This window comes from Halichoeres trimaculatus, unplaced genomic scaffold, assembly GCF_033239565.1.
Source record: "Halichoeres trimaculatus isolate MK-OKI-2021-1 unplaced genomic scaffold, fHalTri1.1 fHalTri1_scaffold_4, whole genome shotgun sequence".
Taxonomy (NCBI): Eukaryota; Metazoa; Chordata; class Actinopteri; order Labriformes; family Labridae; genus Halichoeres; species Halichoeres trimaculatus.
Window position 1 is genome coordinate 6,551,188 of NW_027437182.1, and position 25,836 is coordinate 6,577,023.

A 25,836-nucleotide genomic window follows, 5' to 3' on the forward strand; every position below is an offset into this window, starting at 1 on the left:
TTGTTTTGGAAGTAGGGATTTCATCATTTCTCCACCGGCTCTACTTTAAAACAAAGACACTACATCCACATTTTCTCACATCCTATATAAACCCCAACAATGTAGGAGTTTTATAAGACTGTTTAAAAGTGAAATATTTCTGTCTGGTTCACTTCTCTTTGCACCTCCAGCCCAAAAGTCGCCCATCCCCCTCCTGCCCCGCACCTTTTGATGATCCACTCATCCAGCTAATACATTCTGACCCCTATTATAACGCCTGACACACCACTCAGCAACTTTTTCTATCTTTGAAACCCCAGGGAAGGAGCCATCTTTATCTCCATTTCACCGTCTCACTACTTCACCCCTCTTCTTTTTATTTTTATCTCATCTGTTGGACAAGAAGCTGACGATTTACGATGCTCTGTATATTTATAGAGATCCCTCCGGGGCTTTGGCAGAAAGGTTACCCAAGCTTTGTCCTTTCTGTTTTCAATGCGAGGACACGGTGGTGTAATGATGATGGATTTTGAAGCTGAAGTTTGTTCGGGAAGGACTAAGAAAGAGATTGTGTCTGTAACTCTCAAAGTCGATGCTTCGTAAATTCAGATTATCTTACTTTCCACGGCACTGATTGATTTTGTAGGTAGATAAAAGTGATTATCTTTTATTGCTCCCTCTTATTAAGGCTCTTCTGAGTCATTAGACAATTAACTCAACATAACATGATGTTTAAACACTTTGTGCACACTTTAGTAGAATGCATAAAATCTCTAAGACTAGATGTAAAAGGATTGATTGGACATTTATGCATTTGTTTTGGGATTCTGGCCTTTGGCAAAGTTTTTGGAATTCATTCCTTTACACAATTAGTCTTGAAAACAAAAACTGATTTGAGTCCAAGTTTTTTATTTACTAAATAATGATATATCAAATCTTAAGTTTGACAGGACAAAAACTAAGATATTAATTTTGAGTACATACTTTGCCAAGAAATGCATACTCTTGTTTTGGACAGATGGTTCCCCTCCATATCTCAAAACTTTCACAGATCAGATCTCAACTTTTCTACCACTGGAACCATAAACTTTGGAAAAATACAATGGTGGTGATATTTTTCAAGAATTTAGGTCTCCACTGATCTTTGGTCTGGAGGAATATTTGAAAGAAGATTAATGAGTGGTTGTCTGACCCCAAATCTAGACATTTTCTCCATCATTTTAGGTTATTTCAGTAAGTTTTGTCAACTCACTCAAGAATTTTAGTTATTGTTTTATGGAAAGCCTCTTTTTGTATATTTTTTTAAATATTTTGTATATATTGTTGTTATTCTTTGCTTTTATTTAAGAAGCATTTTTGTTGTCTTCCTTTAAAGTTACATGAAAGAAATAACCTGTTTTGTCAGCCAGAGCTTTTTGCTTGTTGCAAACTTCATATTTACAATAAAATATTTAGTAAAATCATAGTAAGAGTTGCTGCCCTCCCAAAAATAAATAGATAAACAAACAAACAAACAAACAAACAAACAAATAAACAAACAAATAAATAAATGGTGCGACCAAATCATGTGTTGGTGTGACCAACTAAGAAAGTTGGTGTGAAAAAGTTACTGTAGAGCCCTGCAACTTTTAACTGTTGATGTGTCCTATTATTGTTTTATTTGTTGTTGTCATGTGATGAAATAAAATACCAGGCCGTAAATGCTCATCTGTAACTTTAGTTCTCTGCATGAGACGACTCGTTAACAGATACTTTTATGGGAAAACATCACTCAGTTCATACATGAGGAATATTGATGAGGAAATTTCCACTGCATGCTGACGGAGGCTCCACATGAAGCCTTGAAGAGCCTGACAGCTCCCGGTGTTTAGCGCCTGATAACGTGATTAAGAGTCTTCTTCACTCTCCGTTACAGACAGTTTTTCAGGATCTAAGTCACAAACTTGTGTCAAAACTTCCCTAACTATTTAGTCACTCAGCGGGATGGAGGAGAGGCAGAGTGCGCATGGAGTGCATGCGCATGACAACTAAATGCGTTGTCATGGAGAGCTGGGAGAGAGTCAGTATGGATCATACAGGGAGCAAAGCAAACCCCAATAAGCAACCAAGTCACCAATAAGCAGTCTTGCCAACCAAGACTGCAAACAACTACTTCATTTCCCTGTTGCCTGCTCACATGACACAGGGCTGACCAATCAGAGGTGAGAACCTAACTCTGGGTAAATGCAGTGAAAATGCAACACAGAGGTTGAATTTTAAAGATCTGCACATTTCAAAGGCCAAATTAGATTGAAACACAAAATAATCGTGATTAATCGACTAATTGGAAAAAAATCCCAATGGATTAGTCAACATCAAAAATAACTGTTAGTTGCAGCCCTCTTTTTATTCATTCCCGTTTATTTTTAATGGTTGCCATTTTCCTATGTTTTATTTGCATTTTGTCTTTTTTTTAAGGGGATGGGGCACTGGGAGGACAAGGATATGGGTTAAAAATAACTGTTAACTTGTATGCTAATTGATTGAAATTAATAAAAAATTCCAAAATAATAATAAAAAAAAGCCTAGGGAGTTTGTGACACTATTAGCAGCCACAATGAGAACTGGATAACATGGAGCTCAGACTCCTGCAGTTTCCTCTCTGCTCTCTGGTTTGCTGACTCCTCTAAATTCAGCATCCTAGACCAGAGGTAGTGATCCATCAGGCCTAAGCAAAGGTTTTTAAAAAGACCCCATCAGCGCTAAGCAGCTGGTGTAAAATGTTCTCCTAAGAAAGGTTCCTTTAAGCTTTTCACCTGTGTGGCCTGGATTGCTGACTCCTGCAGAAGCAGCTTGCTCTGTGATCAGTCAAGGTCAAAGTGTAAACCTCTGCTGCATGGATAAACACCAAGGCCAGCTCTGATTGGCTCATAATCATCCTCTGCTAGACTAAAATTCATTTGTCTTCATGAATGGAGGACAGGTTTTCCTTGTGAATCCACATTGGCCGGTTGACTTTTTCAAACTTCCTGTTAGTTTACTAAAAAAGAAAAAGCAGACACCCACAGTTAGTAGAGGCACTCATAGTTAGAGTGAAGCCTGTGTGTCTCCTCAGAGGCTGCTAATGATGCCACAGTGAGAGCTTTTCAATTTGATGTTTGTAGGAAGCAGGAAGTTTCTTCTTGAACCTCAGATCCAACTTTTAGCGAGAGACAAATAAAAGTATTTTCCTCCCCTGAGGGTCAAGGCTGTGAGGGTTTGGCCTTGAAAAAGCCAAATGAAAGAAAAGGAAGAATCTTGATTTCAAGGCGCAAAAGTTTCTCCTTTAAGGAAGGTAAACAGACGCTGACACGAGGTGACTCTCGCTCCTACAAAGTTTGTGGAGGAAGATGAGGAAGTTATTTTTAAAGCTGTTCTGGCCTAGAAAGCAGTGTTTGGGAAACATGCAGCTGTATTTCTGAGAGTTATTTTCAGAGCGTAAATCCTGACACCCCTTTAAAGGTCCCATATTCTGCTCCTTTTCTGCAGTTTAATATGGATCATTGATGTCTTCATGAAATGGTAGTAACATGTTTTGGTCCAAAAAGCCAATAAATCAAGCACAGCAGCACTGTTTCCAGGCTCTCATAGCCCCTCTGTTCAGAACGCTCTGATTTAGTGGGCGTGGCCTTCGTATGTAAATGAGCCGCCGCTGATACCGCCCCGCTCTTCAGCGTCACTGAGAACGACGCCATTAGCTCCGAGTGCACGATGTTAAGAAAACAGCGAAGCTCCTTTACCGTAACATTACAGGCTAAAACAACAGGCTAACTGCAGCTAAAGTTAGCATCCTGAAGCTAACACAGAGACAGGGGGGACGCTGAGGAAAAGCTCTTACATCTGCTCCACAGCACACAGCATCTAAAATACTCAAATTTCCAGGGTCCCAGGTTTGTTGGAGGATGGTTGGTAATGCACCTGGATTCTGGACCAGTCTATTCACTAGCCCTCTGTTGTACTGTCCAAAGTTGGAAAAGCAGTCGGCCGTGAAGTGACTAGCACACACATGCACAGTTTTACTGGGTGTAGCTGGAACATTTCCTTGATAAATGAACTCTAGACACTTAGTCTTGTCTTCTTCTGAGATGGGAAGCTTGTGCATGGAGCTATGTGGCTGTTTACAGCCAAAAACAGAGCAGTGATGGCTCTTCAACTTTAGCATTCTCCTCTCGGGGAGGGGAGTGGGCTGGGAGGGGGTTTGGGGGTATCTGCTCCGGTGGACCAATCAGGTCAGACTTGCTCCTGATGGTCAAAAAAGGGAATCGCTGACGTCGGCAAATCCCAGAATTCCAAACAGCTCGTTTTAGGTCAGGATTTTACATTCACAAGCACTACTAAGTACAGGTTTTGTCATTAAATATCACATTTTGTGGGCTGGGAGGAAAGCCAAAGACCCACAGATTTCACTAAAAGACTTAATAAATTGATTTTTGCATAATATGGGACTCAGAGTTTCAACCTGCTGCATCATTTTAGCTCATAAACCTTGAGTGCATCATTGTACAGTTTATCACATAACGCTGAAATAGTAAAAACTGATTTCATGAGTGTGTTAAGACGGCAAGTTGGATGGGATTTCCTCCTCTGTAGTCGTTCTTTAGGTTGACAACAATGAAGACAAAGAATAAGCGCTTGTAATGTCTGCTGGCTGTCATTCAAGAAAAGCCACAATCTTAACACAATAGTTATTTTTTAACTACAAAAGCATCTCCCTGACAGTTGCAGCTCCCCAAAGACCAAATTGCACAAATTGCTTTGATTGAGGACAACAAAAGGTGGGTGGGAGTAAGACAATTACTTTATTTGAAAACTCCACTTTTCAAAGAGCAAATTGATTTCCTTCGAGCTTCGTTCGCACAACAGGAGCTGTAACAATCACACGAAGCAAGAATAAAAACTGTAAACAAATTTCCAGTGCTATAAAAGCTTCATAAAAGAGCTGGAGTGATCTGCAGAATCTTTTGGAGGAAGAGTTAGCGACTGTTTTGATAACAGCTTAGTAAAGTGTTGGACAATCTCTGGGAATAATGTGAAGATTTTGTCGCTTTCCCCTCATTCATGCGTCTAAATTTGGTCGCCGGTCAATCAAAATAAGCCAACAGAAGCACGGCAGACTCACTTGGGAGCGCTCTTTTGTTTTTAATTGCTGGATTAATCAGTAAAGCATTCAACAGTTTCCTCCAGTGGACTCCAACTGCTGCGGAGCTGTGATAAGCTCAGACGATCACGGATGTTTTTTCGTGGAAGTTTGGCTCATACATGAAATCTGGATCAATGTTATTATCATAGAAATGAATGGAATAGACTTGTCCCTCCTATCCCGGTGTCTGTATTTGCAGGTGTAATGGATGTGATGAGCACAAAACGAAAAGGTCACAAACACTCAGATTCAAGATATTGCAAATCCATCATGTGCTCAGTGATCCAGTGAGTGCTGTTGATGTGATACATTATTATGAATTGAGTCTGGTAGCTATTTTCTCCCCTTGACTCTGCAGCAGCTGCCTTTTTATTATTTAATGCCTATTGGAGAGTCATGCCCCTCATCTTCTCCACAAACACTTTTTATGTTTTTATCAAATCTGAATGTGTAACCTGTGCTTGCATCAGCCTGGACCGAATGAAATGGCTTTTTTAGAGAGTGAGACGTGTGACCCAGGTGCAGCTGAAACACCACGTGTGATCTCGCTGAGGTGGAGAAAGGCAGCGGGATGCTAAATCTCAGGGCGCTCATCCATGGCAACAACACCACAGGAGCTGCATGTGCCACCGCCACGCAGAGAAGATCAGCAGTATCCGCTCTACCTGTGGGGTTTGCATCTGCCGTACGGGACATTTGAGAGCAGTGTTGTAGAACATTTTCAGGACAAAGCCGAAAAAAATGTGCTTTTCTAGGTTCTCCTCACAAGCCCATGAAATAGTAAGCCACTGAGTATGATCAATCTTTATAATTACTGTCAAAAACCTAAATATGTAGATAGATTAACAACACTTTATCTCTGAGGAAAAGGACTCCGCACTGCTATGACGTCAGACATGGCCAATCAGTATATTGGTTGGTCGTTTCAAACTACACAGAAGACTTCAGGGAAATGTGTGTGACTCTCTCCTTTGCAAGTTACATGTGCATTAAAGGTATAATTGGTTGTTTGATTTAGATACACTTTTTGTTATACAGGTCAAAATGATCTATATGTCCCGATGGCGAGCAATACATGATGTGTTCTTAAATGAGAGCGCATAACACCCGCTATCTACAGCAGGATAAAACCAAGGAAAACATCAGCCAATCACATCGATTAGGATCCAATCTGTTTAACCAATCAAATCCTGTCCTGCCGTTTTGCCTTCCTCTGGCGTGCACTGCCCCTGACTCAATGAGTGTTCCTGAGTTTAGCGGTGTACAGGGTGAAAACAAGAGTCAACATTGGCCCGATGAGGTCCTTGGCTCTGGGCAGTAGTCTGGATCAGAGTCTAATAAACTCTCACCACAGGGGCTCTGACAAGCAAAAACAAATCGTGATATTCAGTAAGTCCTAGAGAAAATGTACATGTACTATTTGTATTTTTGCTTTACTCCTGATATCGTGTCACAGGTAAAAGTGGATAATGCTAGGAAGACTGTTACGAGTACTGACAAAAGTCACGTTTGTTTATTTGTTTTTTAGCTTTACGTTTGAACGTTTTGGTGTTTCCTTACCTCTAAATGAGACATGACTCTACGTAGTGCAAAACATAAAATGATGTGCTGAGTCCGTCTTTCTGATAGTCGTGAATCAGCGGCGCTCGTACGTGTGAGCGGGGGGGTTGCTTTGGAGGAGCTCCAAGGGGAGGGGGACGAGATGCTACATTCAAATTCATGCTAGTTTTCAGGACTGCTAACCCTGCCTTTAAACTTCTTTCTATAACCAAGTTCTTCTATTGGAAGACAAACGCTACCGTATTGATGTCCTACTTGGGCAGAGGCAGAAACACATGGATACAACGCATCCTTCTGACCCAACTTTCGTTTTCCGCCTTGTGGCAAATTAGCTGAAAGTTGCAATAGCGCCACCTACTGTACTGGTGTGTGCTTGTGGATCAAGCAGTTGGTCTTAAATCCTAAATTAGAAGTGTTTTGTTAACAAAATTGTGCATCTGTTTTTTATGTTTTTAGCAGTTTTTCCCCAAGACATTCACTTTATTTTATTGCCTTCCTGTAGCGGACTTTGTGCAGATGTATGACAAAGCGTAAAAGGCACACTGTGCTTACAACAAATATTAAATTATGTTTTTATGTGGTGCATTTTCAGCACATTAAGGCTAAAAACCAATGAAATTAAAAACTAAAAGCAACAAACATTGGTCCAAACTCTGACAGAATCCATGGCAATGTGTAGATTATCATTTACATAAAGACAATGATGCAAAAAGAAAATGTTTGTCCTTTCTCTAGTTTCTAAAGCCATACTTTATGCTCTTTACACTTTAAATGTCTGAAACTTCACATCTAGTCTTGAATAACACTTCCAGGCTGTCATTGTCACGTGAACAGGCACTTTACATATGCCACATGCAAATAAGGAGCCTAATAGTAAAATCTCAATGAAGAGGACCCTTTGTCGGCACAGTGACTCATCGCTGTTAGATCAGCCAAAAAACAACCAAACAACAACCAACCCAGTGTTGTGTGAAGGTTGGACTGCAACCACAGAAGAATGTTTTCAGTTTTCTCAACATTTAGGGAACGTTAGGCTTTGTAAGGTTTATAACGTTCTCTAAATGTTAGATCTTGGTTTGGTTCGAACTGACCTTCAGACAACCAAGAGCTAACGTTCCCTATATGTTCCATGTTACCAGGGTTTATCCCGAGCAGGAGCCAAACAGTGAAACAAAGCTGTTACCGGATTCCTCGCACAGGGTCAGCAGAACGAAATGAAGCGCTATGAAACTTTTCCCCACATTAGCCTGAAACGTTTTGCTGATTCATAACACACCCATAATCCCCCCCCAGTTCCCCTCCGTCTCGTTTCCGAGCCGCACAGAAACAACTGACCTCTGCTGGGAGAATATTGATTCGAATGGGAATGCCTGTTTGAGCCGTTTCAAATCTGCGGGCTCGCCATCCGTGGAAGAAAATAACATGCTGTTCTGTCGCTGCCTGTGAAAATGTCATTACACCAGCTGTCTCAGGCCCCGTGCCCACCACAGACACTCAGCTGGCTGCTGGAACTCGCAGAAACACACTCCAGCACTCACACTCAGACTGACACCGCGCTGCATCGTGGGAGGATTTCTAATAAGGTGTTATGCCTGATTTTCCTACAGTAAGTAGGGCCATAATGATAAATAATATGCAGTAATGTATTAATGTGTATTTGGGTTCACTTCTGGTAGAGGAACACAACATCTGCTGCTCATAGATAGAGAAGTCTGGTCCATATAAACGACCACATCTGCTTAATATGACTAATGGATTAGATTAAGGCTGGATGATATGCACAAACTGTATGAAGGGATGGGGTGGAGCAACCAGAGGGAGATTTGTTTGCATTTCCCCAAAGAGTTTGTTTGTGCTCATCAATCTGTATGCATGCATGTGGAATAAATCTTCTGTAATTATACACGGCCTGAATTTTAGCTGGGAAATGCAATGTTTACTTCATGATTTAAAAAAACGGCTAACATGGTTCAGGACATGTTTTTGTGAACAACTTTAAAAGAGAACTTTTTTGCGTTAAATTGCCTGAAATGAAGTGGGTTTAGTCACTGATTTAGAAAGATTGAGTTGAAAATTGACTGAATACATAAAAAAGTGAAAGCTTCAGTGTTTGGATTTTGAGTTGGGATGTTTTGAAGCGGCTAATTCCTTTGTGTTTTAAACACAAATCTTAATCCCAAGGTCAGAAAAACTTGAGGAACAGTAGAAATGAAGCACAGTTTACATGACGCAGCTAAAAACAGAATCATGAAGTCTGCAGGGAAATAAAGTCATATTGGTACAAAGTGTGGCTAAGATTAGCAGTGCTAGCTCCAACAGCATTCAGTGATCATGCTGTTGTTGCTAACATGTTGCTTTGGTCAAGTGGTGACAACGCCAATTTAACCAAACTCAGCCAACATTAGGGTTTTTTTTGCTAATTTTTATATTAGTTTTTTTTATAATTTTTATATTTCATATTATAAATTTTACCAAATTACTGACAAACCATGCTCGTTTGACTGCGTGATATCTTAAGCACATCATAGAACCAGGGTTTTGGCTACATGTAGATAAAAGTAGTAGGGCTGGGACGATGTGCTATTCTCGGGGTTAGATTCTATTACGATTTTTGTGGCGCTCATTCGTTATAAATTGCAATTCTTTGTTATTTACCAGTTTTTGCCATATTTACTTTGTTTTTTTAACACCAGACCATGTGAAAAAGTTAAATGATTTTACCCTGTGCTGGCGAATATGATAACTTTTTTACGATCTAGTTTATTTGAATCTGATAAAAAACCAAACCAAACCAAAACAAAACATAACAAAACAAAAAAAGTTTTTTAGACTAAGAATCTTGATTTTGATATTGTCTTACAAAAAAAACAGATATATCGTATTTCAATTTTTTCTCCCACCTCTTAAAAGTACAGATGTTTGATACCACTTTTTTTCAGGCTGATACCAGTACGAGTACTCCCTCTTGAGTCTTTACTGATACAGAGTGCTGGTACCACTAGTACTTTTGATAAATGAAATTCAGGTTTACAGTGACTGGCTATTTTAATTTAAGACAGCACTGTCGCTCTGACATCAAGTCCAAAATCAAACACAAACAACTCTCTATGAGTTTATGATTTTTTTAGGATAAATGAACAATTGTGCAGAATAAAACTAACAATTGTCAGAGTTTGGGTGTTTGTTTTTTTTTCAAATAAACCAAAGTGCAAGATAAAACAGTTGAACTGTTAACTGTCCCTGGTTCATTCATGTTGTCTGAACAGGACCTGATGCATATTTGCTGTTGTGTTAAAATGCAGCAAGTAGCAGTAACTACTGGCGACTTAATCAGTGTAATATTTTTTTGCCTTGAATATCGCCTGCTGGTACTGGCAGCCTTCAGGAGTACCGATACCTTAAAAAAATGCAGGTATCATGATGATTACTTTGATATGTTCTTTATATTGCCTTGTTAACTGCCAAAATGTTAATAAAAATAAAATGCTGGTATTGACCTGATACTAATACCAGAACTTGCCCATCCCTAAATAAAAGTATCAAAATCTATCAACGTCTTGTGTAACTGCTAACTACACATTCAGTTGTTTGGTCGTCTGTACGCATGCATCAAATTTTGATTTTCCAGCAGTGGTGTGAAGAAATCATTAACAGTCTCGACAAAATGCCACTGATATTGAAAATCATCTGATCAGCCTACAAAGATGTTTCCTTTCCAGTTGAATAATCAAACAGAACACTTAGAGTTTTGGTTACTCCAGTAGTTTGGCCTCTGACCTCGAGTCAAACCAGAAAATCGATAACAGTTGAGGCTGATCTCTGTGTGAACTTGATACAACTCAAAGTGTTAAATCCACCAAAAAAGGAAAAAAAAGAAAAGCTTTATTTTTCCTTGTAATGTTACTTGAGAACCAACTGGTTCTGAGAAAACAGTGATGATTGTGGTAAGTGAAGAAAAACACTTTGAAACAGGATGAAAACAAAACAGAAGGCAAAAAGGGCAGGATCTGGTAATGTAGAGGTTTACTCTCTGACCTGCAGCCAAACAAGAAATCAATATCTATTCAGGCTGAGTGTGCAGGGTGGAAACTGGACATTTGCAGCTAAATTATTTCCAAAGTGCAAAGAAACACACATTTGAAACTGAGTGCTAACACATCACACAGGCGTATTTAACCACAGAATGTCTTTTCCATCGAATATTATAATTTCAGAATCAAACCTCATGTGTAGCAGAGTTTCTATCTCCTGCCCCTTAGGGCTGGTCTAATGTTCACAGAGCAGTCTGGGTTTTCAGTATTTCCTTACTCACATCATGGGCTCAGTCCAAAAGAAGATTAGTGTAATATCTTTTTTTTTTTTTTTTCAACTATTGTTTCTGATTGAAAGACAGAATTCTGACCACAATCCCAGAATTCATTTTTTTCTTCTCAGGAATAAATAGATATAAAAAATTTTGGTGGTTTTTTTTTATTTTTTAATAAAATTTTTATCTGGCTTAAATCTCAGAGTTCTGTTTTTGTACTCAGAAAAAATAATAATAAAAAAAATTGGATGTGTCCTTTTTTAAAAAATAAATCTGGCTTCAATCTAAAAATTCTGTTTTCGTTCTCAAAAAAAATAAAGATAAAAAATTTGATTGCTTTTTTATTTCGACTCATTTCTTAGAATTCTGACTTCAGTCTTACAATTCTAAAAAAAAAAGTCAGAATTCTAAATTAATCTTTGAATTCTGAGAAAAAAAATGGAATTATCAGATATAAGTCAGAATTCTGACTATAATATCAGAATTATTTTTTCTTCTCAGAAAAAAATAGACTAAACAAATTGATTTTTTTTCAATCCTGACTTTAATCTCAAAATTCTGACTTTTTTCTTTTCAGAAAAATAGTTATAATAATGATGATTATTGAAAAATATTTGATGTTTTTCTGTTCTTTTTCATTGACCCTAATCCTTTTCTGTAGCTCAGACTGTAACACAGAACACACAGAGAAATGGAGTAGATGGGAGCATAATGGACCATGAACGAGTCTGAAACTCACAACATGTAAATGAGTAAATGAGGTGGATTTCCATCCAGTCTGCTGAACCTCAAACTTCCCTTCATGTCGTCTTTTAACTGGAGGCAGAGAGTCCTCAGGCGGTTTAGAAACAACTCCTTTGAAGCTGGGGTCATAGTGAGAGGGAGGGTTTCTGCATGATAGCTTCAGTTAGCCACTGTTACAGTAGAGGTGTCCACGATATCATTAAACAAGCTGTGTGCTGCAGAAATAAGGAGTAAAATGTCTGTTGAACCTGATTGTGGTGGTGAAAGTGGTACTTGTGCTCTGGATCTGCAGCCAGCACCCACATTCACAGAGTTCAAACAGAGGACCCAAACCCCCGAGGAGGCCTCTCTGGCACCCTAACAGTGATTATGTTCAGAGACATTTACATTCATGAAATCTAAACAGAAGAGCAGTGAATCCAGCTGCTAACTGTGGCTAATGGCTTTCAAGAGATGGGAGAAAATAGAGGTCGCAGTGCCACCAATCCCTTCAAGCAACATTCCTCTCCTGCTTTGCCCCAATTACCAAAGTGTGGTCTGCCGTAATGACTTCTCACCAGGCCTGCAGGGAGGGACAGGCGCAAAGTGACAAAGTGAGAGGAGATGAGAGGGTGATGAGGTGTTATTGGTCTCTATCTCACTGCCATGTTGCTGCTCTGAGACACTTTTCTTCATCCTATATGCCCGCAGACTCCACAAGAGGGAGGGTTACATTCAGCGCTCGAGGCCTATGTTTGTGCATCGAGATGTAACTTATCCATAGACTGTGTATTAGTTGAATCATGAGAGCTGCCACTGCTGCCTCCACAGATCGAGTTGGAAAGCTTAGCCTCGTGCCCCGTCTTTGCCCTTGTGTGATGCAGCCCTCCCCCTTTACCCTCCAGGGCCTCGGGTTCGGAGAAGTCTTCACCCTCAACCTTTGGATACTCGACTAAACCGGAAAACTGTCTGAGTATCCCACATTTTATATGGGCTTTAATGACAGTTTCAGCATCATCCTGCTGAATGAAGTCACTCTGCTGTAAATCACACCTTACATCTACATAAAGATCTCTTCCTAAGCCCACACACTTGGAGACACACTCAAACACCCCCTGGCCATGCTTTAACTCCATGTCTCCTGTGGATTACTTCCTTTGGTTGGCTAAGTGCTTCTTTGTTGAGCGGCATTAATCATGAAAACGAATCAATGGGATCGTCAGGCTTCTCACTGCTGGCTCAGTGTTACGATGGTCTGACAGCTTTGCAGGGCAACGGTGTCGACTTTGACTCTGTGAAAAGAGATATTAGACACATTAATGCATTAAGTATCTCATCTTTTACTTCTTAGACTGATGACTCCTTTACTTAAATACTTCCTGCCCGATAACACTTAACATCCCTTTTTTTCTGAAGCTGTATTTCTGTTCAGTCTTGGTTACATTCATTGTGATTGTGATGCAAACAAATTGGTGGACTTTTCCTTTAATCTGCTGCTTTACTTTGGAGTTTGAGGTTTATTTTCCAACACAAATCTTCTGCTCTTGCTTCAGTGAAGTAGAAACTCTGACATGCTAAATATTTCACAAGGCTGCTGTCAGAGCGCTGCTCGGTAAATTTTATGTGGTGCTTAAAGCTCTAAATTTAAGAACTCAGGCCAAATAAAACGCACATGAAACAGCAGAATATGAGACATTCTGCTCTCACTGGTCTCCAAATTCTGCTCTCACTGCTTTTATAATAAGAACGTCGAAGAAGCATTGCTCTAAAGTGTCGTTTTAGCTATCGATGTACGTTTTTTAAAAGGTGTTCAGGAGTGCATTAGTCTGCTTGACTTTGGTTGCTATATTCAGAGCATTAAAGAAAAGGTAGATCATTTCACAGGCTTTAAAGGAGGATCATTTGCCAAACCTGCCTCAGCTCTCCCCTGACAGTCTGTGAACATTCAGGGAGTGAAGTCAGGGTGTTTATAGATGTGACAACAGTTCTCCTGGTGCGTGTAATGGCAGCACTTATTGGGTGTCGGTGCATTAGCACCTTGGAGAAAAAAAATCGCTCTTTAGAAACACGTTAAAGAGAGCTGTCACTGTGAGACCCAGCTGGACGAGACGGACGTGTTGTTGTGGTAATAATGATGAACGATGCCCCTGGACCAGACTCTCAGTCTCTATCACTGCACACACCCAGCAGCATCTGGATCTGTGGACATGAGAGGCTCACTTAGCCCGTTGTATCTGATGTGATGATATTCAGGCTGTCAGTCTGCACTCATCCATGCATGGATTCATTTATTCGCTAAGGGGCTGTGTTAAAACATTAGCATATTTCTCTCCCGCTGTGAGGCTGTGAAGCAAAGGCTTAAGTCATCGTCCAGACACAAAGATGTCTGTGACGAAAAGTGTTTGTTGGAGGAGAATGACAAATTTGGGCAGTTCAGCTTTTTATTTGTCATATCACTTTAACATTTGCTTAAAAGTATCCAGTCTAATGGAGAAATCTGCCAATCTTTGTATTTGACAAAGTTACCATCAGATGTGTGATTTGAATAGTTTTAACATTTATAAAAAAGCAGATTTCCTGTTTCTGGTCATGTGGCTTCTCATGCTTGCTTTTTTTCCACGATTTTGAGCATGTTCTGTTACACTAAAGCTAATACATGTTGCACTTATACTGCAACCATTACAAAGACAGGATAGAGACGAGACGTTGGATGAGATAAAATGTACGGCTAATGTGCAGCAACTCTAGAAATGCTGTAAATACATGAAACACGGTCTCGTAAGCCATCACGGGGTTTGTGGTCTTGAACACATCAGCTACATCAGGGGTCCCCAAACTTTTTCCCGTCAGGGCCAAACAACTTTTCCCTTCTCTGATGGGGGCCAGGGTCAGTTTGTAAAAAAAAAAAGTGTTACGATCGCAGAGGTGTCCAAACGTAAATATTTATTGTTTTCCAGAAAGCTACACATAACCGAATATCAATAACCCTTTCTGGGATCTTTATAGGAAAAAAAATCAGAAAATAATCAATAATACTATTAATTAAATATATAACACTATTTATGAAATAGATAATTACTAAATAACCCTTTTCAGGTGTTTCACAGAAAAAAAGACCATGAAATATTAACTTTTTGGTAGACACCACTGTTTGCAGCTCTTTCTCATTAACTTCACTGTGAAAACCACAAACCAAGCAGGCTAAGAAACCAAACTAAGTGATACAACACCTACCAGCACAATACATTTCACTACCAGTATGGTTGTATAACAGGATTTTTGTTGTTGTTGTTGTTTTGTTTTTTTCCTAAGGGAGGGGTTTCAGATATTGGACAAACTGCAGAAGAGTGGAATAGAAAGTTACGTTCTATACATATGTAAGTCTCGATCACGTGGCCAGACTGAGAGAAAAAAAAAAAAATCATAACGCGCCTCTGGTATTGTTTAGGGGGCCGGGCAAAATGTAGAGGCAGGCCGCATCCGGCCCTCGGGCCATAGTTTGGGGACCACTGAGCTACATAGTCATCTGTGTAAGTATGGTGGCTGTGCAGATCTACAGAATAGAGTAGGCCGTTGATTTGACATGGAAATATAAACCATAGATCATTCGAATAAAACTTGAACACCCCTTGGCTCTTGAGGACAGCCTCAAGTGGACACTTGTGGAACTGCAGAGCTGCTTCTTTTATCGACACCAGATGATGTGGCCTAGTCAAAAGAAACAAAATTCATCCACCCATTTCATTTCTACCATTTGTCCTGCTTAGGGTAGCGGGGCGCTGGAGAGGCAGGGTATACCCATAGACTGAGAGAAAAAATGGACGATATCTTGTTTGGCTCCAAGTGAAGTCGCCAGAAAAACTGCTCCCCCTGGTGGCTGGCTGCAATATAGGTCAAAAACTATTGTTATATCCCTACTAAAAAGACATTTCCTACAGAAAATAAGACAAAATTACTTGAAAAGAAAGTGTTTTTCAGAACTGAAACCTGTGCAAACCATAGACTGTGGAAAAAAATGGACATCGTCTTGCTTGGCTCCGAGTAAGGTCGCCACAAAAACTGCTCCCCCTGGTGGTTAGTTGCAGTACAAGTCAAAAAATCCATCTCCCCAGTCATTCCAGATGGGCTGTGGTCAAACTTTGGAAAAAAACGAATACAGCTCGTAGAAATGTTTCTCACATCCGATTGCTGTGGTGATTTGAATAAATCATTTGGCTGCCTTGTGTTCAAGTTATCTTTTTTTTCTGAAAAGTTTCGTTTTCATTAGTTATAAGAAGTTAAAAACAAGGTTTTACGTCATGTTTAACGATGATTGACAGCTGCAGTTCTTGTGTATTTTTTTCGGGGATTGTAAAATATGTCAGGAGGTAAAGACAAGAAGTGATTAGACTCTTGTAAGAAAAAAATAATTGTTATTTTTGTCACCCGGCTCCACTCAGATTCTCTTTGAGTCCCAAACTGGTGACCATCTGTAACCAGAATTCAACCCTTTCAAAAGTCTGAAGACTTAACATCAGTAAATGCATCTAGTGGAAGTTAATGAGACACTCATTCTCTTATCTTATGGTCTGACTTGGATGTTTTCACTTTATGGATGACGTCACAGCTTTACTGTCATCTTCTCCTTACACCTTGAGCGCTGCACAAACCCACCACCTATGGAATCACCACTCAACAGTTAAAAATCAGCTTTAAAGTTATTTTCAAAGTCGACTCATTGGGTAACAGGCCTTCATCTTCTTCTAATAGAGATTCCTCCTCGCTGTTGGCTTTTCCCAGGCCTTACAAGACGAGGATCTGTAAACAGCACAAGAGCAGCTGAAGTGGTGGGCCGGTCTGCTGGTCAATGGATGCACCACAATGACTCTGGCACAGAGGACGCTGGAGGGTTTCTTTCTCTTTTTTTCCTGAATGTCTTTCTTGCTCTCTCATTATCTTCTGTCCCTCGCAACTCTTTGCTCCTGTCCTCCTCCTCCTCCTCCACCTTTTTTTACTTTTTTCAAACTCAGAATGAAGTCTTATGAAGGCACTGACCCCAATACCAGCTCACCAGGGTTGAGGAAATGTGAAGTATCAAATGAAACACAAAGCCCTCACTGCCCTGTTGAAAACACCCGCTGAAGCACACGGGGTGAATGCTGTGACATTGTGCTTTTGCAACTTTAAGAAAGTCTGTAGTTGGTCCACTTTCAAAAACTTTGTTTAGAAGTCTTTTGTTGTTTTGGATGTCAAGATATTAAACTTTGATGTAAAAGTTTTCTTAAATCATCACTTCAGACAATTAAGTGTGGTTGTAATCCTGAGTGTTGGTCAACAGTCTGCTCGTGTGGCCTAAAAAAGAGGCAGTGACTATTTGACTTTGCTGTCTCTGTCCTCTCCTCTCCTCTTCGTCTGTGTCAGACACTAAATTGAACTTCATTCTCCTGGATGAGATGCCAAAGGCTGCTTAAAACGTGTCTGCATTGGCAGATGAGGGAATGAGAATCGTCTGCTGTGCCACAGCGGTGTCAGAGCCGCAGGTGTGATGGAGAGCAGAGCAGAGAGGACACACACAGCGGGCAGGATGCAGCATGACTTTGGCTGTCTTTAAACAAAACTGGACGCCGTCCAGCGGCATTGTGTGGAAGTCTGGACACTTTGATTTAAGAAACAGATAATTTCCACTTTAACAGCTTTGTTGTTGATAATGTTGAAAACTTTCTTTACTTCTCTGACTGGAGTTACTTTCAGTTTAATACTGCTTAAATGTGATGACATTTTCTTTCTTTCTTTCTTTCTTTCTTTCTTTCTTTCTTTCTTTCTTTCTTTCTTTCTTGAGCCATATTTTCCCAAAAAATGCACATCACATGTGAGTCAGTTTTTTAAGATTTATTCCGGGGATCTGACATCTCAATTTTTTTTCCAACTCAGCTTATAAACAAAGACTAAAATGAGAGATTTAAATTTGAAAAAAAAAATCTATTTTTTATTTTATTTTATTTTTTTAAGTGAAAAAGTCCCAGTAGTTGATACATCATTTTTTTTCTCCTAACCTTAGGTGGCATTGTAGAGCGCACATCTAAACCCTCATTGATTTTTCTCTTTGACAACTTGGCCAAAGCTTTCCCAAACTTTATGCCCCCAAATGCCAGTTGTTTCTTTTGAGAGGAAACTAATTATTTTTGTCAAGTCCACAAAAAAATAAAAAGAAAATAAAAAAAGCTCTGTACATTCTGCAGAAACTCAATAAATCTTAAAACAGTTGTCTTTAAATGAATGTATTTATCATCATGTGAAAAATATTAGCGTTTCGAAAACATGTTAGAGGACACAGTACTGGATTAAAGTAAAAGTAGCAGAAATTGATGAACGAGAATTGTTCAGAATGTGGGATGAGAAAAATTTGGGTCTACAATTGTTGTCTACATGCCATAAAAACATCCTGGGACATTTTTCCCATATCGCCCCCTAATGGAGAACATTTTCCTTGGTAGGAAGCAGAGTTTGCAGATGTTTACACAGCACATAACACTAAATAAATAGATAAATATGTCATAAAGAGCTGCTGGCCCTTGGTTGTCTTTACCAAATCAGAAAAGTTTGCACACCCCTGCTCTAAACCAATCCAATAACCTGCCTTGCTCTTCCTCTCTAAACTGTAGTTTTTTGTAAAGTGTTGTAAACCATGGCTCGATGCAGAGCAACATGCAAATGTAATACGTGAACGACATTCATATGACTCATCTTATTGCACTATCCAGTACATAAAACCCAGAAGCCACAGTTGCGCACTGTGGCTTTAATCTCACTCCCACTCGCATACTTTGAGCATTAGTGTGGGAGGTGGTGTGATTCCTGAAGAGATCAAAGTCCTCTGCGCGAGTCCTGAGAAACACAGAAAAACCTGTGATTCTCAGATTTAGCAAGAAAAGCTGGGTGATAGTCGACCAAGGCTTTTGTTGTGACCTTTGGCTTTATTCCTGGGAAACTGATGAGAAATTGTTTCTTATTTTTGGTGATGGTGAAAACATTGAATTAGCTGATGGATCAGGAAGAAAGGTGCTGTGAAAAAAGGACAAAAAGGGAAATGACTTCCGCACAAAAAGCAACCAGATGAATTATTTGTAATCCACAGAACGTGCGGGTGCTCTCACTCTTAAACACCTATTCATACACACACACTTTTACACACACACAGACACAAAGAGCAGCAGTAATGAAATCCTTTGCTGTCAGAAGGGCTTAGACCTGTTCAGACGGTTTCCTCTTTAATAAAAACAGGATTACTGCCTCCAAGCTGCAGCATAAGGCTATGATATAGAGGCGTGACACTGACAGACAGTTACATACAGGGCTGATCCCCACGTCTGTGGGACAAGCCTCCAGAACAAGAGGAAAGCTCCCTGGTATTGATCAGGACATTAGGAGTCAGTTTTTGAAGGAGCATCCATCAAACCTCGAATCCATTCACTGTAAATAAAAGAGGTTTTAGCCCCAAGATGACAAGCTTAGCTCGTATAGGTTCTCTGCTTGGGCTCAAGATTTGGGCTCTTTCAGGCCACGTCCACATGTAGCCAGGAATCTGGTGTACAGCATATTTTATACATTTAGGCCTGTAATCCACACAAAAACGCCATTTTATGTCACCAAAAACAATGTTTTCTCATTAAACTCCAGCCAAAGTCAAGATTTTGAAAAAGTACCATGGTTTCATTTGATTGGTTGGCACAGGTTTCAGTTCTGAAAAACACTGCTACATACAGGTTTGGCATGCTTTGAGTTGTACTTATTGGCAGATTCTCTCATTCACATATGAAAAAGAGTATTTTTGAAAAGGGGGGAGGGACATTTTCATTTTTGAAAATACTCTGCAAAAAACAGAGATCTTATCAAGTGATTTTGTCTTATTTTCTGTAGGAAATGTCTTTTTTTTAGTGAAGGATATAACGACACACTCAACTCATGAATCAACACAATTTCTGATCCAGAGGTAACGCTGCAATTTTCTCATTTAAATGTATTAAAACTACAAAATAAATTTTCTTTTTCATTTTTTTTTTGATTGAAGAGCATTCCCTTTTTAATTCTCTGATAAAGGATACAATGTGCAAAACTAAGTTTGTCTTTTTCTTAAACATCCAAGTGAAATAATATTTAATCTTAAATACCAAAAAATAGTTTAAAAAAGGATTTTTTTAAACAAATCTGACATCAAAATACACAAATGAATAATACAAATGAATAAAATGTCTTATAATAAACAATCTCAGGTTTGCATGTGTTCCTAGTTAAGGATTTATTTATTTATTATTATTTTTTTGAGTCAATTTTTTTTTAAGTCAATTTTTTTTTTTAAATTTATTTTTATTTATTTATTTATTTATTTTTTATGTCAGCGGATTTGAAACATCGCAAGTTTTTATAGATTTTTAACTAGGGATGCACAGATCCGTTCTAGTATCGGGTATTGGTGCCGATCATCAGTGGGTAAGGATCGGTCCAAACTTGACACTAACGCTAAACTATGATTTAATCTACAAGGTATAAAATTTTACAATCAAATAGTCATTTCGGTAAATTCTGAAGCATTTTTTTTAACTAAACTGCTGTTAAACATTTAAAGACTTATAGTTTGAATAAATATTAACTTCAGTAATTCCATATGTACTCATTTTTGTCTTTTACTAAAAACATTACCAGTCTTGTCCCACAGTAGACCATGCAGGTTATTACTTATCACTGGTATTGTTTGAAGACAAAAAATGAGCTCTCAATTGCTTGAAACAAGTAAAAAAAATCTGCCAATGGAACAAGAGAAAAGTTACTTATATTTAGACATTATTCTAGTTTGAAGCAAATTTTCAAGCAAATCTTGTTCCATTGGCAGATTTTTTTTTACTTCTTAAAAGCAATTCAGACCTCATTTTTGTCTTTGAATAACTTGAAACAAGACATTTTAAGAGAGGAAAAATTTCCTTAAAATGAGACAAAAACACTTGATAAGATTTCAGTATCAGCAGGATGCTGGAACTCGTGTCACATCCTGATGATAATTTTCAAACAGATTTTTTGCTGCACTGGCGTGGCAGGCGTAAGTACTGAAATGTAGGTGTCAGAACTGATATCTGGAAGGAGAAATGTGGTAAGAGAACATCTCCGTGGGTTGCTGAAAAATCCTATCACAGCATATATAAAAAGCAGCATCGCACCCATTTTACAAGTCACATCCGTTTACCGATCCAGAGGAGTGTCACTCTGCCTGTGAAAATATGGAGCCGCTTGGTTGGAGCTGTGAGATCTAAGGTTTCCTCTCCTCCACTGCGTTAATTTAATCCATTTCTTGTTAGAAATCAAGCCTCATTCAGATGCAGTTCCAAATCTCATGAGTCCCTCCTTCATATCATGTGTATCTGTTTTTTTCCCTCTACAAAATTACCATGTTGTCAGGGTTGCCTTGGATACCGAGTAAAGTTGCTCCTCCAGGAACTTAATTTGAAATATCTTGGGTGTCTTGACTTTTTTTCTTCGTTTCTTCATTTTTTTTCTTTTAATCATGAGGCGCTATACAGGAAGACAGCCACAGAAGCTTTCTTCATCAGAATAATAGAAGTCAGCACAATTTGTAAAGCTTCTGTTATGGGTGCATGCACCAGGATAAAAATGGTACTTCAAACATATTCAGGATGGATAAACAAATCTAGACATCCTGTGTAATCGCAGTTGATTTGTAAATGTAAGTGTTTTATCCTGCAGAGAAAAAAACACATAATGCAGATGACTAATTAACATATGCAGTTCTCTTTGTACCCTTACCATGTAAAGATTTGTGACTTTGCACATGCTATGGAAACAAAACCATTTTTGGAAACGTTTATGGAACAAAGCTTCACGTTTTTTTAATAAAATCGTGCAAATAACTTTGAGGTCATGTTCCACTCAGTGTCTTTTTATGTCCTTCCCGATAAAAGAGCGCGCAGCACATTGTGCATATGCATTATTCATCCCTACTATACACAGCAGTTATGAAATTCATTGTAATACCAACTCCTGGTAAATGCATTATTGATGATATTTAATGATGTTGAATTAGCATACAGGAAAGACTTGTGCTGTGCCTTCAGCGCGCACTCTTGCATAACATTGGAATATTTTTTGCCAGGAGCCCCCCCTCTGTGTTGTGATGAGGAATGTGTTTATGCACTTTAATTTCCACCCGAGTAAAGTCAAGCGCCTTCAGGCAGAGGGGAACAATGAGAGAGGGGACTCTGCACACACACACGCGTGTGTGTGTGTGTTTTATTTCAATTTCTGCATTTATTAGTATGTATGAAGTTAGTTGAGCTTGTTTTTCTTTTTTGAAGAATCTCAGGTTTGTTGCACCTCTGCGTTGTCTAAAGGCAGATACGCACTACAGGATAATGGGGCTGATTTCTGTCCCAGTCTCCTCCTTATGATCAAAGCCAGCAAAAGCCTGATTGTCTGATGTCTGCAAATGACATTGTGTGGGATTTTCCTGTGGTGTGGGGTGTGTTTAGAGGGTTTTTGTCAGGTCAGAACCACAAGGAAGGCCTCAGTTTGAGAGATCGTAGATAATGAGCATGTTTAATACTTGCGACTAAGAATCCTGTAGTATGTGGGGCTCTTCAAGAGGAGCTGAGCAGGTGCTGCATCCAGTCTCACGTGTACTGGAGCAAAACCAATCAAGACACAAGATGACTCAGTTGACTGACCAAAGAGGCCATATCCCAGCCATCACCACGACTATTTCAAGAATCTTTTTCTTTTTTTTTCCCAAAATTTTTTTTACCACCAGCTCTATAAGCGGCCCGCTGGCCCTGTGCGGCCTAAAAGCAGCTGCCAAGTGATTGGGACTTGGGTCTGACAAAAAAAAAAAAAAAAAAAAAAACATCTTTTACTAACACTGGCAACTTTTTAAAAAAATTTCAAAATTACAAATATTGACTACACCTGTCGTAACCTAGCAAGTATCCCACAATTCAATGTGTAGTGCAGTTGTGTTTGAAAAGTTAACATAAGCAGTCCTACACAGGTGAAAATAGCAAGTCTCTGTCTACCCTAAAACAAAAAATCAGCAAGTAAGGATGGGTACCCAATTAGGTACTTTTACGAGTACTGACCAAATTCAGTCTGTAGTACTAAGTATCAATTCACTTAAAATCAAATGGTTTTATGTTAGCGCATCCTTGTGAATGTGAGAGTAGAAGAGTAGGCGATTTTCCATACTGGACATGAACACATCATTGTGCAAGGTTATATATTGAAAGATAAATATATTAAATTGAAAAACTTTGAGATTTTATCGTAAAAAAAATAATATTTATTACCACAAAAACACACAAAAGTACGAAAAATTGGTACCCTTGAGTACCGATACTGACTACCAGGTACCAGGCATTGGTATCGTATTGTTTCAGATGTGAAAGGTATCCATCTCTATCAGCAAGTAAAAATCATCAGTTTAATCCTGCGTGGACTGAAAAGTATTTATTTTACCACCAAATCCAAAAACCAAACCAATGTGTTTGCTCTACAGCCAGTGTATTGCAGTGCTGAAAGATCATGCCTGAAGACTTTACACTGAAAAACATTTGGTCAAACTTTCCTGAGGGGGTCCCAGGAGGAGGCGGCTAAAATTCAGAGTTTGACTGCATCTTACAACCGGAGCTGTACTACAAAAAAAAGCAGACCTGCATAGCTGAGGAGAGGGCTACAGCAGCGTGACTTTGCTGCTGGAAATGTGCATTCCAGCTCATGTCCTTAGTCTGAAAATCTGGCCCATCTGAATTTTCAGTTGAATCACCCTGGTTTACACCAGAGTCACGTTTTACTGTGTAAGATTTGGAATATTGAGCGTGGAGAAGCTGATGCCAACCTTTTACTCAGCTTTGGACTCTTAAACCTGTTAGGTGTATGAAATTGATATTATGCTATTAATTACTAAACCTTTTGTATTTTATTAGTTGTCTGGTACTGCATAAACAATCATACCTACCGTCATGTTTGCTGATTTCTTCTCCGGCTCCTCCTCACACTCGCTGTTCCAGTGACCTAATTTCCAGTCGTCATTAAAGTTTGATTCCTCGCTCCTTATTAACTATAAAAAATGTTTTGAGTCACTGCAAAAGTCTCTCTGCTCATTTCCAGTCCCCAAAAATTGACTGATCACATGTACCCCTGGCTCCGTCGTTGATAGCTGCTGGTTCAGTCACAGTTTCCTAATTTATTTTGGTAACAGTGTTTTTTTTTCATTTCAATCCTCAGTGAACTGTTCCTCCCTCCACTGTCTTACATGCTCTCTTCTTATTAGCTGTAATCTTGCCAGAGGAATCACAGGATGAGAGATCAGAGCCATCATCTTGTTTGCCTTCTCCTTTTTGTTCTCCATTCAGGGCTTTGTGGAGGAGGAAGAGACGCTGAGGTGTACAGTAAAAATCTGGCAGAAGGGAAATGAGGAGACGTTATCGCTTGCTAATCTTGATGCAATACAAATTGGTTTTTCTGGGATACCTTCAATACACCACCTGTCTGTCTTCCCTTTCCCCCCTTCCCCCTTTATCCTCTCCCTCCTTTTGTATTGTATCTCCAATCAGCTGTCTACCCCGTCTAATCCCCTTCCCTTTGCTCCCCGCTGGTCCACCTCCTCCTCTTCGTCTCCCTCGTCCTTTGAGACATCCATAAACAGAGCACATATATCGCTGTCTCTGCTCATTTCTTTACCCGCCCATAGCGCATGCTGACGGGTCATCCATTTGCTGCCAGATAATGTTGTCTTTGTTCATTCCTACCTGCGACGGAGACGTGTATATTAGCAGCCGTGCTTCTTTTTCTGCATACTTGGGAGCTAAGAGGACGCCATATCATCATTACGAATGATTGGAGGGAGACAGGCAGCCCATTAAGACGGATGAAGAGCCAGAACGGAGCAGAAAGAGAGGCTGATGACAAATCTTTTGTATGTTTACCGCGCATACGTCTTGAATTAGCGCATCAGCATTTTGAGTTGACACAACAGCTTCCACCAAAGTGATGAAGGAAACTTGTGAAAGTAAATAAAGATACTTTGGTGAAGGAAACAAAAAGTAGTTTCTGTAACTTTTTACCTCCGTTAGGTGCCACCAAATTGCTTTTTGATTTCTACTGGCATGTTTTCCTCTTATTAACTTGTGTTTGTTTTGGATGTGAAGGTCACTTCGTAAAAGGAAAAACACACAAGAAACAACTTAGAGTAATCAAAATTCTTTGTTTTCTTTATTAAATTTGAAGAATGATGGAAGCTTTTAAAGCAGATTAAAGTTGCCTTTTCCTTGTACTGGTTTTACCGCTTTGTACCACTTTGAAAGCACGCCTTACATCCAGAAGCGTAGACATCAGGAGCTCAGCTGGCAGTGTGTGGTCGCTCCTCGGAGCAAAGGCTCTGGCACCGGGTGTCTTTCTGAGACTAAAAGGGAAGTGAGGTAGCATTTGTGTTGACTTTAAGTCGACATTCACACACAAACACACTGACATTGATCTCTGCAGACGGGCACAACAATGTTGAAGGAAGGTCGTGGCAGCTCTGTCCCTCCGTCAGCCTCCTGGGCACACAGGGGTTCAAAGGCTCCTCTGCCTGTCTGTCTCCCCCCTTCCTTGGCTCCTGTTTTCCATATTCTGCCACTTTCTGGTGCACATATAAAGAATAGGAATGAAACAGTTTGGTTTGGTGTACATTGTTGTTGTTTTTAACACCCCAGATTACCATATACCATAATAATCCACTATTATGTCATATATAGTCATGAAAAACCTGACAGAATGAGTCTGTTTCCCATTTTAAACATCATTAACCCTTCATTGCCAAACGTATCATATTTGATACATGTGTTTCAAAGATACCTATCTCATCAGCATGATAAAAACTTGCCTTAAAAACCTGTTTTTGTTGTTGTTGTTGTTGTTTTTAAGATGTATTCTACTTCCTAGAGCAGTGGTTTTCAAACAGGGGTACGTGTCCCCTTGGGTTATGCAAGGGCACTCCAGGGGGTACGCATGATTCAAAGATGTATATTCAAAAAATAGCAACCAAGCAAACTTCCTTTATCACCATTTATTTAATCAACACTTGAATCCAATA

General features: G+C 39.4%; 1 protein-coding gene across 6 annotated transcripts in view; it reads left to right on the plus strand.

The window, feature by feature from the left end:
* The window catches only part of lrp8 (low density lipoprotein receptor-related protein 8, apolipoprotein e receptor), a 292,858-nt gene that overhangs the window by 43,968 nt on the left and 223,054 nt on the right, over nucleotides 1-25,836 (plus strand). The window lies entirely within an intron of this gene.